We start from the raw sequence: 13197 nt of genomic DNA, 5'->3' as shown, positions 1-13197 counted from the left end.
CTAGAAGAACCTGTGCCGATGACGGAGATAATGGTGGTACACATACATGACATACATTTGTTACTAGCTTTAGAATTATAAACTCCTATTGACATGTAATTCACTATGTTTACGATGGGGCACGTATTGACTATCAACCAAACGGTATTATGTATAAACAAACAAAAGTAACTTAAGATGCATGTGGCATTAAACTTAATTTATACGTAAATTATGAATTTGAAGGCAATAATTATACAGCTGCATTGAAATTTGGTTATTTACATGCATTTGTAATAATTATAAGAAATCAACATAGTCTAATAAATGAAAGATAGAGTAAGGCTAATAAAAATGATTGATGAAACAATGAACGACATAAAAACATCCTACGCAATATCTTATCCTATCGTACTTTTGTTACTAAAGATTAGACAGAAAACTGAAACACTGCTAACACGAGGACGGCTAAATATTAATAGTGACTCGAGCGAAATTACAACAAAAACAATAGGTACGATCAGTATATTAAAATCGAACTATATATACAATAAAAAATAAATATTAACCTTACAGTAGGACACGAATGATTCAATTATAGAGTAGTGCAAAATATACACGTTAGAGGTACACAAGTAGGAGAATACAAAGAAACTAGTGCACCGCCCACATCCAATATGTTTCAATTGAGATGCATCCTACTGACGGCACTGACGTGATAGCCGCGTCTCGTTTGACCTCATTTGAAACGAATCACACTGTTATATGGTGAACACACCTGCCTCCGATCTAAAGCTACGAACGTTGGAGGAATGCCATTGCTAGAGACAATTTCTCAAGATACTCGACTACATCTTTAATTTGGATTTGCTATCTGGTGTTTACAAAATTGCAAATGTATGAAATTTCGTTTACTTGGCTTTTAAATGGTTAATATCCTTAACCCTATTCCTAATTATTCTCGGGCTATCTTGTGTGGCTTCATATTATATAAACGACAATAGTGATCCCAATTTACAAGAGATCATATAATCGACAGATATTAAATCGTTACTATGGATACAATGAAATGATTTAAATAAAATTTTACTATGTTTGTAATTAAAACTATTCATTTAACAATTAAATTAATTTTATTTATATTAGCAAAGACGTTTTCATGTGCTAGAAATAATCAGATAATACGCATTAAATATATTCGTAGCCGTGTGGTCCCGGCATAGAATAGACTGCCCATTTCCTTTCCTGTAAGTGTCGTAAGATGCGACTAAGGGAGTGCGAGAGATAGGCAGCAACATCCCTCTTAAAACATATCCAAAGCCTAACTGCAGTTGCTAATCCGCCTGCCAAGTGTGGTAATTCTACTGGCAAAGCCCGCCAAAGGGGAGGCTTAAATCCAGCACTGGACAGTTAAAAACTGATATGATGATGAAATATATTGGGTCTAATGAACTACTTGATTTCTATAAGGAATTTTTTTAATGTACAAAACTACTTAATACTTCATTATAGTATATAATATTACCATAGATACAACAACAGTACATTTCAATATATACAACAAAGTCGTTCATTAACTATGTTTTATACAGATGTACAGAGCAACTTAAAGATATGCTTTTTGTCGACTCAAAGCAGTAAAAACACTACTGATCTAAAATGTGATGAAATATAATGAAATAGTTGACCGATGCACTGTGTATATACGAAAATGACAGACTTAATTAACGAATGGCAGTTAATGGATATTCCAGTAATTGTTATTGGTGATAAATATGAAAACGGAAGGTTCAGTAGCTGCGAGACGATAATTGGCTGCCTAATTGATGTACAATGATATTTGCCTACAATGTATTTATACAACGATTAATTACTAATAATTAATTGGAGTACTGATACACATTACGCGTAAATACAATTGTGTCTAAATATTAAAAACGCATGATTATTTTCATAGTCTTTTTATTTTTACATATGTAGTAACCATAATTTACCGAAATTAGATCACGAGTTGACCTAATATAAACTGCTAATTTTGAAATTTGATGATGTCATCTGCTGATAAGCTTTTTTAACATTTTTAAAAAGGATACAGATAAAAATTTTTGACTACCCTTGGAGAAATATTTATTTCCTATAACGTCCCTATCTATGGGTCATTTAGACAAGTCAAAGAATATTTACTCCACAAATAAAATCACCAAACAATAATACGTCGCGAGAAAAAAATTACATTAATAATCCGATCTTGGAATAAGTCAAGAAATGTTTACGAATAATTAATTTGCCGAATTGTTTTGTCCACTTCATTTACAGAAGAATACAGGCAGCATTTTATATTTCAAGATTCAGCGGCGGCGAGTCCTAATGAATCAGCCGGGACAATTGCTGCAAATTACGTTTCGCGAATTCAAAGTGAACGTCTGCGTGGGCCGACACGCAATTCATTCTTTATTTTTATTAATGAATTTAAACAAACCGCTGCCACCGACTCAGAGGACGACATCCACTTTGAAACTGAGCAAGCGTTGTGGATTAACAAATTATCGTAACGATCATCTGCCTAAAAGTTGATATTAAATTCTAATTCCTCGGGGACAGATAATTTACTTTGTGATAAGACGAAATTAAATTTTCTTAACAAAATGAAGAACAGATTTATTACGGTTTATGTCATTGTGGTATTGCAGTGTTTAACAGAGGATAATTAATGACTGAAATTATTATGTTGCTTGTGCTTGTGAATGCGAATTAAACGGAGCGATGGCGTCAGATTCTACTGTTTATACCATACAAACAGTCGATGGAAGTAGGTACTCATTATCGTAATGAATCAGAATACATCAGAATAACTGAAACGATGATCTGAATGAGAATAGACATCATCATATGTCCATTTTTAAACATAGACTTTAGAGACTGTCATAAAGAACGATCCTAAGTCACTTGCATTCACTGACTCCCTGCAATATATTTAGATCGTTACTCTATCTGGTGGGAGTGTCGTCTTCAACTGCGTTTTCCCGTACGGGATCGCCACGCTTTAGTGGCCTTTCTTCCCCATCGGTTGCAGGTCCTTCGAGCTATGTGATTAGCCCATTGCCGCTTCAGCTTACTTTTTCTTTGGGCTATATTGGCCACGTTGGTTCTTCTGCAGATATTCTCATTTCAAATCCTATTACGCAAAGAAATTCCAAGCATAACCGTTCTCGATAGCTCGCTGGGTAACTTGAAGCTTTTACATACGGGCAACCATATAGGACCATGTTTCGGTTCCCATAGCAGATAGATATTGGCAAAAACTAAAATCTTCTCTATAACATGTTCTGAAACATAGTGGGGCCGTAATAAATCACGCGTGATCCGATCAGTCGCCGCGGGCCCGAGGGTTATCGCTTGGGCCGCTCATCTAAAAATGTTCATGACGAAATCTAACCGATAGATTATTCGCACTCGTGATTAACGATCTGTACACTATTTGCACTGTAAACTTTTCGTCGCGTTCACTAATGTACGACAACTCAAAGAGTTTGGGTAACGTGGACGTCATTTTCGACTGATGACTTTTGACTTGAATAATTGTGTTCATGGAAATCATATTATATATTTTGAAAGATCAATTTAGAAGAAACAATTTTTTATGGGAACTATATAGTTAAACAAAATGGAAGCTGAAATACTCTTATATGAGTTTTAATTTTATCAGATATGTCTATGTACAGATTAAGAGAATTTTCAAGTTACAATCCAATAAGTTATTAATTATAAATATTTATATAAAGTAATATTACATAATGATACAAAAATAACAGCGATAGATACAAAAAATAAACGAGACGCTGCTGATACAATGAGATACAAAGTTACTCATACCCCTTTGATTGTTTTGCGAAAACCAAACAACACGAGAACGTCGAGACGTGAAAGCACTATGTTGATGTTATTTTAAGAATCATAATTAGTAGCAAATTATATATAATTGATAGCTGTAACGTAATAGATTTGAGACTAGAACCACTTTCAACCCAGCTATATATTTCACAATACAGACAAGACAATGTAAGTTAAATACATAGGGCTCGGATAGTAGGCACGGCAGACGGAAAGGGGCTGAATGGGGAAGGCTTCCTAGGCGAGCGGAAACAGCATCTGTCAAGATTGCGTCGTACGTAGTAATGGTGACACGACAGAATCTTTTTCCAATGTTTTCAAACCTGGCGTGGACGAAATAGGAAATTACAAACTTCAATCTAAGCTTTAGGCCCTTGTCAGTCGGAGAATTACAATTTCTTTGCCTGTTATGTGTATTATATTAAAAACTTTGTTAGGCGCTGACCTCGGTTTGCCCTTGTCTTAGTTAATAAGTAGTATTTTAGCAAGTATTGATTTTTATTTGGTCACTTTTATTTATAACCAGAAAACAGGTTACGAGGAAATATAGATATTAAATGGCAATAGAAAATGACGCGATCTTTGTTTTCATTATATCATACTATTCAAGGACGCGACGATTGTAAAGAACAGTACGAGTGATAAATATTAAAATAATATAATAAATAACACTAGTTATTTTGTATGACCACTGAATCGCTTATGTCAATAATACAACACAGATAATGGTAGTTTTAAACGTTCGTTATCAAATTCATAAGCATTATAATTCTTTTAGAAAGATAAACTATACTATTATAATGAAGGGATTACTGGAAAAAACGGATACCAGAAATCCTGTCTAGACAATAAAAAACAAATGGAAAATTATACCAAGGTAATAAATAATGTGTTACGTTTTTATATAAATATAATAGAAAAATAAGTTAGCTCTTGTTGTCTCGTTCGCGCTTAGCAACTACATATAGTATGCAAGTAATGTTATCATATCACCTCTCGTCTGTCAAAAGCATTGGCATCATGAACATGATTGAACCTTTTATCAGTACCAATAATCGAAATACGTAACAAATGATTATCGTATGACGTAAAAGAGAAATGCAAATATATTGAAAAACATAGAAAAATGTAAATTTGAAGGATTCTGTTAAATCTTACTATGAATAAATTGTCAAGATTCGGTATGTATGAATGATAAATATTTATGCAAGTCAAAGTCCTTGTAGCAGTATGTAATATGCAATCTTAGGGGGGAAAAGGGATTGAAAAGGGAATGGAGACTGAGAATCCCATTGCTAGCATTATACCCAACCAGGTCGACCTCCTCGCGGTTCCCCCTGGAAACTGTCATGGTTAATTCCTGATGAATTCATCATGATGGGCTAACTGGCCTGTTTTCATTCTCATCTATCACCCTTCACTGGTGCTCTGCCAGTGTATTCCGTTAGCGCAGGCGGGGTTGTCATACCATTTTCACCCATAAAAAAATATGCAATCTTATTTAGTAGTTTTATTTTTTTCATCTCTTTCAGTCTAAAATGATAACTATAAGCATTTAATTTTTTTTTTTATACAACTTAGAATGGCAAACAAGCTGACGGCCCACCTGATGGAAAGTGGTAACCGTCGCCTATAGACGTGAGCAGTACCATGAACATAACAGAGTATACTGTTTCACCCATGGTACCCCCCATGCGTTGCCATTCCTGAGGACTCAGATATTATTCCTCTGTATCCTGTAAATTCACGCCATATCCCACCCTTCAAACCGAAACACAGCCATGCACACAACTGCTTCACGGTTGAAACACGAATTTTAATCCAACGCCAGTTTATGCATTATTTATAAAATAGTAATAATATTGGATTATTAAGAAATATGAGCGCAGTCTCTAATGCAAATGTAAGGATTTGAAATCGATTATTTCCTTCAAAATTCACAGTTTACTAACAAATTGTGCAATAAGGTCAAACTAACGTACAATAGTTTGATCTTTGGCGCAGAAGTGTATTTTTTTTTTTGATTGGTGAAAATGGTATGGTAACCCCGCCTACGCTAACGGGATACGCTGGCGGGGCACCAGTGAAGGGTGATAGATGAGGATGAAAACAGGCCAGTTAGCCTATTATGATGAATTCATCAGGAATTAACCATGATAGTTTCCAGAGGGAACCGCGAGGAGGTCGGCCTGTTTGGGTATCGCAGAAGTGTATTAAAGCAATTTACAGAAGACCCATCCAAGACCAAATTATATGGATACCCTATACCTACAACTATAACTTGCCAATATGGGGGCCATAAGAATATATGAAAAATCTACTCAATCCTCATGCCAATTATTAAAAGATGAGATCGGTGCTCCTTTTCTATCAATCGCTATTTCTGTATCCCTCTCTTGCTTATTGAGACGACGCGATGAGATTTCACACATCGACAAGCAGATGTAGTGAGCAATATTGTCAAATAAATTCTGTTCATGTACCGAATTGTACGTGAATGATCGCCGAGCCAAATGTAGAGCAATGCGAATGCCCGCCACCGCAAATGTATTACTATGTTCTCGGATTGGGGTCATGAACGATTAAAAAAAAATCTATTTCTACGTCGCGTTTATCAAAATTTACGAGCTACGTAAAGAGCACAAGCGTAGTTTTTTTTTTTATGTTCAAGCAGCATAGGAGTGAACGGACAGACATACATTTGTTAACTGATGACACCATCATAAGAGTTCAACTAAAAATAAACGCTTGTTGAATAATGTTAAAATATTTAAAGTATCAAGGCGTGTTGCGATAATTCAAAGCCGACAAGACATTATTTGAAAATTATTATTGACTTTGATACGACTAGTTTATCTTATGCGAAACATTTTTCAACTACCTACTGTTTATTTAAGCATAATATTTCTTCACATGCTTCGATCGTGTACGCCTCTGTCGACAATCGTTATATTATTGCTAAATTGCATACACTTATTATAATGTCAAATGTCTACGCATATTGCTTTTAATGCTTGATTTTATGTGATCACTAGTATTTATCCGCGACTTCGTCCGTATGATCGCGATATCTTGATTAACCGCGATAAAAATATCCTATATACCCTTCTCTAGTCCAAATAATTCATGTATGCCAATCCTCTTAAATGAATAATTCCTTTAGATTATGTAGAAAGAGCATCGAGCTTCGAAAAAGGGTCATCTTTTGTCAGCTAATTGTCAAATTAGCTGACTCGTTTTTTTTATTAACGTTCCATATACTTACGCACACAATGTATACTGACGTATCTAATATTTAATTATTTAATCAATTAAATGAGTATTTGCGCATTAAGAAGGTGCAGAATTTATAAGAGAAGATAAATATAGAAGTTAAAAAGAAATCACTCATAACTATTTATCACGCAAAATTGTATGAAAAAATTGATCCACTTCTCTCGAAGCATTTGTATGGAGACACTATATCTATATAATCGAAGGGACTAAAGGGATATTTACAGTTAAAAAGTTTAGCAATTCTACCATACTATGAAGTCATCTATATAAATGACATTTCCATATGGACAACTCGAACAACCGCAAACAAAAGCTTTTTAAAGTATCGTTTAGGCAGTAGTTAGGGTTGCCAACTATACTGTTTATCATTTTTTTTTTTTTTTTTTTATTTATTTATTTAACAATGTATGTTTGTATTAGCACAGAATTTATCATTGCCTCCTACACTAGGCATTATATTTTCATCCTCATTATATTTTCAGCCTCATTACATTATATTTTCTATTGTTGAACAAAAGTAAAGTATACAAAATACTGTTTTCAGTATCAAAATGCTTAACACTATAAGAGTTAGAGGCTCACACAATTTTTTTTTAGTCAGAGATCGCTCAGTGCAGATTAAATTAATAAAAAAATGAGCACCTCATTTATTTTTATTGTAGTTATAATTGTCGTGAGACAGTTTTTAAAAAAGACTGTAAATTTAATCCCAAATTCGTGTATAATATAGTATATATCATATATGTGTAAGTATATTTGTTATTCATATATATTTATTCGTTTATATATGTAATTTTAGTATGTATGTATATCAATAATTAGTAGTACCGCATTCGAGTATTCTGACACTTCCCTATGGTTGACTGGGAGAGAATGCTTTTAGCATTAAGTCCGCCATGTACACATATTTGTACTAATGAATAAATAAATTAATTAATTAATTAATAAGCTGTGCGAGAAACTAAAAAATACGTATTTAAAACATTAAATAAATAAAATACTAAAATTTTTCTAAAATACTGTTTAATATTCTTCTCAGACCAAAATATACTTTATTTCTTGTAAATAAAAGTTGGCAACCCTAACAATAGTGGCTAAAATGTTTTCGAATGGTTACAAATCTTTCAGCGACATCTGTTTTTATTGTCACTCGCTGACGTTCGGCGAAACTGTGAAGGCCGAGCGAGGCCACAGTAATCGCTGTTACTCCATAAGGTATTTCTAATATTTGAAGTCGTGGATATGCCGTCGTATTACCGTCGTACGATGCGATGAGAATCACTAGTTACGATTGTGAAATAACTCAAATTATGTATAATATGATGTAAACAAAATCATAACGGTAAACGGTATCATAAGCGAAACAGTATACTTTGTTACGTCCACGGTACTGCTCATGTCTATAGGCGACGGTTACCACTTTCCATCAGGTGGGCCGTCAGCTTGTTTGCCATTCTAAGTTGTATAAAAAAAAGCATCTATTTATCTCACTAGTCTGTGTATTAGAGACAGGTAATACCCGATATCTATTATATTGAGTTTTTCTGGACAGTCGAGGCAGCGTCCCTCTTAAAATATCAATAAAACCTAACTGCACTCGCACTGGGTAACCAGTGCGAGGCATCAGTGAAGGATGATAGGTGATAATGTAAAGGCAGCTCAGTTGATCTATCGTGATGGATAAACCTAGAATTCAGCATAATGGTTGTCAGGTGAGACTACGTGGAGGTAGACCAGACAAGGTATATTGCTTGCAATAGGGCTAGTTCGTATTACAGGTATTTTAGATTAATAGCTATTTTTATAATTCTATGTTTATGTTACTAGACAATATTTGTATTGTTTGTTTCGTATCGAGTTACGATGGCCCAATTTGCAAGGCGAAAAATAATACAAGTAACCGAGTACTGACCTACCTCGATCAAAGAAAAAAAATCGCGTCATAAACTTCTGTTACCGACATGTATGTTGGAGACGAGTAAATGATATGAAAGTAAACCGAGATATGTATGTAAGATAAGATAAAAAGAGAACCATTGGCACTCTTTGCGTACCATTTAAAATACTTTACGTACATAAAGATGAATAAAATATACAGTCACGAGGTTTGAATATTAATTAATTACAGTTAAACAAAGGGCCTGTGTAACCGAAGCCCTACAAAATGATAAAATTAACTCGATGTAGCGAATAAAACGATAATGTATGTATATAGGTGAGACAAGGGTAGCGGAACAGGGCCAAACAGCGTTCTATTTTCTTTGTTTTACCTGCTAGCGAACAATGAAAGTATTTATAGATATTTTCCGTGCTTAAGTATCTGAATTTATTTATAATAAATAGCTTATACCATTATATTGGATTTTAAATCCTTCAATTTGTTCAATTTGTTACAAATAAAGCGTCTAAAGAAACATATTTTCATATAATTATGGTAGTGTGGTCCAAGCATAGAATAGGCCACCCCTTCCTTTTCCGTGGGTGTCGTAAGAGGCGACTAAGGGAGGGCAAGGGATGGACAGCAGCGTACCTCTTAAAATATCTCTAAATCTTAACTGCGGTTGCAAATCCGGTTGCCAAATGTGGTAATTAATGGCGATACCCTCCAAGGGAGATGTTTATGTTCAGGAGTGGACAGTTAAAGACTGATAGGATGATGATGATGATGTCCTAAATGTAAGTTAACTTCGCAAGTTCTTCTATCATCACCATTACTCCAGCCATCCATCGTTTTATTATTCCACAATTGACTTTAATAGGTATAACAGAGGCGAAGGGTCGTGTTTTTTTTTCACATTGCAAAAGTTGAGGCAGGAAAATGTGTCGAGAAATGCGACCGTTATAGTCGATGATGAAAACTCTCATGATCTAACGGAAAAATAACAGCAAAAAAAACTTTGTTATTTCCATCTTTCGTCTTTAGAAACTGTCATATTTACAGTTTTGAAATTATAGATTTTATTTTATTTTTTTATGTATTTATTTATTTATTTAAGGCAAACAGACAGCTGGCACAATACATAATAACACACTTAAACAGTAATTTGACAGCCACTAAAGTCTGCACAAATGAAATAATACAAGTAAAGGAAATACAAAAATATTTTCAACTAGCGGCTCGTCCCGGTGTCTCACGGGTGGACATTTTTACATTTTAAAAAGTGGCCATTAAGGCTGCACACGCGACGGAAGCTTAAAAATGGAGTAACTTCTCCCGTTTTCCCAACATTTCCCTTCACTGCTCTTCTCCTATTGATAGTAGCGTGATGAAAAGTATACTATAACCTGCCCAGGAGTATGAAGAATAATTGTACCTAGTTTCGTTAAAATCCGTCGAGTAGTTTTTGTTTCTATAACAAACATACAGACAGACAGACAAAAATTTTACTAATTGCATTTTTGGCACCAGTATCGATCACTAATCACCCCCTAATAGTTATTTGGAAATATATTTCATATACAGAATTGACCTCTCTACAGATTTATTATAAGTATAGATAATATTATCCCACTTGTCTAGTCAATGCGATACGGGTACTCTCCCGTACTTTTTTACGGAATATTGAATGGCAAACAAGCCGACGCCCCACTTGACGAAAAACGGTTAACTGTCTATAAACGTGAATACGATATTTTTAAAACATTTTCTTTATCTATAGGTTATTTAGAAGTACATATTTTATTAAACTTTGTATTATTTTGCGGAATCACTGGTTATTTATTTATTTACCCAAACTGCAAATTCGTTGTTTGAGTGCCGAACGGTTAACACTAGGTTCCGAGTAGGGATCTATAAATTTATCTAAAGATGTCTCGTTTAGAGGTGAAACACGTACCGCAAAACGTGCGTGAACAAAATGGCAGTCGGAGATTGATGGCTAATATGGAAGATACGAACCGATACGACAACATAACCTTCAAGAAAAGAGCATATTCCCTTTTAAAAGGCCGGCAGCACATCTGCAATGCCGTTGGTGTTGTGGGTGGTCATGGGCGGCGGTAGTCACTTACAAAAGACAATAGAACTTCTGGTAATATAATAGCAGTTAATCTTCAAGTGTTGGCAGTCGTACACATACTAATTGGTAGCGGAATTAAACCAAATAACTCTAATCAAATAACAATTATTTGGAACAAACTAATATTTGGAAGTAATTACAAATGACGCGACAAAATATATTTTTATGTCACACATTCTCTTTTCTATGTGTACGATATATTTTTTTTTTGTCATTTTCTATGTGCAGTGAAGTGTAAATAAATAAACGCCGGCGATGATGAAATGTCTTGCGTAACGCGAACGTGTAACTACTGACATACAACGATGTATAACAGTAAAATCGAAAGTGCGCTAACATAACATCCCATTTTTACGCGGCGCGCATCTGAATCGCGGCTTAGACACGTGTAAAATTAATGGCAATGAATAATGCGACGCGACGCAAACTGTTACGAATTGAATATAAAAAATATTATTTTTAAACCAACGAAAGGAGGCGGTTCTCAATTCGTAATTTTTTTTTGTGGCTATATTAAGCGAAAACGTCATAGTTCCTGTATCGATTTTGATTATTCTTTTTGCGAAACCCATGTTCATGACTATGGTAGCCATTTTTCTTTGTATGACAAAAACTTCATGTTACGAAGCGAAATTTACTCGGAAACATGATTCCGTGTTCTAAATTTAAATTTAAAAATTTCAAAAAGGAACAAATCAAATTGCTAAGACGTTAATTTTATTATTTAAATTTGAACGAATGCATATAATGATTATGCTTTGCAATAATCAACTGCAACTGTATCTGTGACAAAATTAATACGAAAAATTTGTGAGCCAATCGATTGCGAAAATAATTATCAGAATTGGCATTGATGGCGCGTACACAAATGATTTTTCGTTCTCTGAGATTTTTTTTTCGAAGTCGTTTAATTTTTTTATTAAGTTTCGACCAGTAATTTTATTTACATATCTTACTTCTGCGATCACTAGACAGGCAATCCAGAGCAATGAGACCAATGACCTACCATCCACCACGCTCTCGATATAACCACGACTACTTCGAGAAGAGTGACCGACGAAGAAGAATCTCACCGACACAAAATCTCCGAACAAAGTATAAAAAAAAAAGAAAAACAATCTAAGATAACCTTGTTTTCTCACAGTCAGCGGTAATTATATGATTTTTCATGGTCATGGTTAGAAATTTTCAAGTTATTAAGTAATATTTAATTAACACTCGCTGTGAGAAGTTACCGCTGTTTGTACCGTTCTATACACAAAGCGGAAATGCAAGTGCATCGAGTTCATTGGGAAATAATAAGTGCCACACATTGACACTAATCGTCTGCTCCTCAAACCAGGACACCATGTGGTATGAGGCAATACGCACCGAACATCTGTAGGCAGAACCCAAAATAACCATACCCTAATTAATTTAGAAAAATTCGTTCCCTAAATTTAACTCGATCGTGAATCGAAACCGGGACGTCATTACGTAAAGATAAAAAAGAATAGATTGTAGTTCTTCTGAAACGTTAATATTAAATCAAGGACAAAATATAGCATGCAAACCAATGCAAATAGAAAAAAAAAATGATAAAAATAATACCTATAAATTCAACCCAAGAACTAACAGTTTACTTACTTTATGATAGAATAACTATCATAAATTGTAACAAATGAGAGTTAACTACGGCCTCCTTTAGGATGAGTTATGCAACGGTTAAAGCTTTAGATATTGGGAAAGGAACGTTCGGGGAAAAGAGGGTCGCTGAGATTTAGACTGTCGTCAATTCTGCAAATCATTCGATATCGCTTTCCCTGGAACATGTATATGAAATAGCCGCTGAGATCATACATACATATCTGTCACGCCTGTTTCCCATTAAGGTAGGCAGAAACAATGGAACGCCAAATGCTTCGATTCAAACAAACCTCCGCTGAGATCAATGTTTTATATATGAGTACATAAAGTAAATAATTTACTAGCAGTTTAGTTTTTTTTTTAATCCATGGAACACTTGATGTGCAACTGTGATTCGTTAGCGAGC

General features: G+C 34.5%; 1 protein-coding gene across 6 annotated transcripts in view; it reads right to left on the bottom strand.

Annotated features, from left to right (window-relative positions):
* LOC113519859 (RNA-binding protein Pasilla) overlaps positions 1–13197 on the bottom strand; it is a 95169-nt gene that overhangs the window by 60023 nt on the left and 21949 nt on the right. The window lies entirely within an intron of this gene.

The sequence above is a fragment of the Galleria mellonella genome, unplaced genomic scaffold, assembly GCF_026898425.1.
Source record: "Galleria mellonella isolate WM207_F2 unplaced genomic scaffold, CSIRO_AGI_GalMel_v1 utg65, whole genome shotgun sequence".
In the NCBI taxonomy this organism is placed as follows: domain Eukaryota; kingdom Metazoa; phylum Arthropoda; class Insecta; order Lepidoptera; family Pyralidae; genus Galleria; species Galleria mellonella.
The sequence above is the reverse complement of the archived record's forward strand: the minus strand, read 5'-3'. Positions and strand labels throughout refer to the sequence as shown.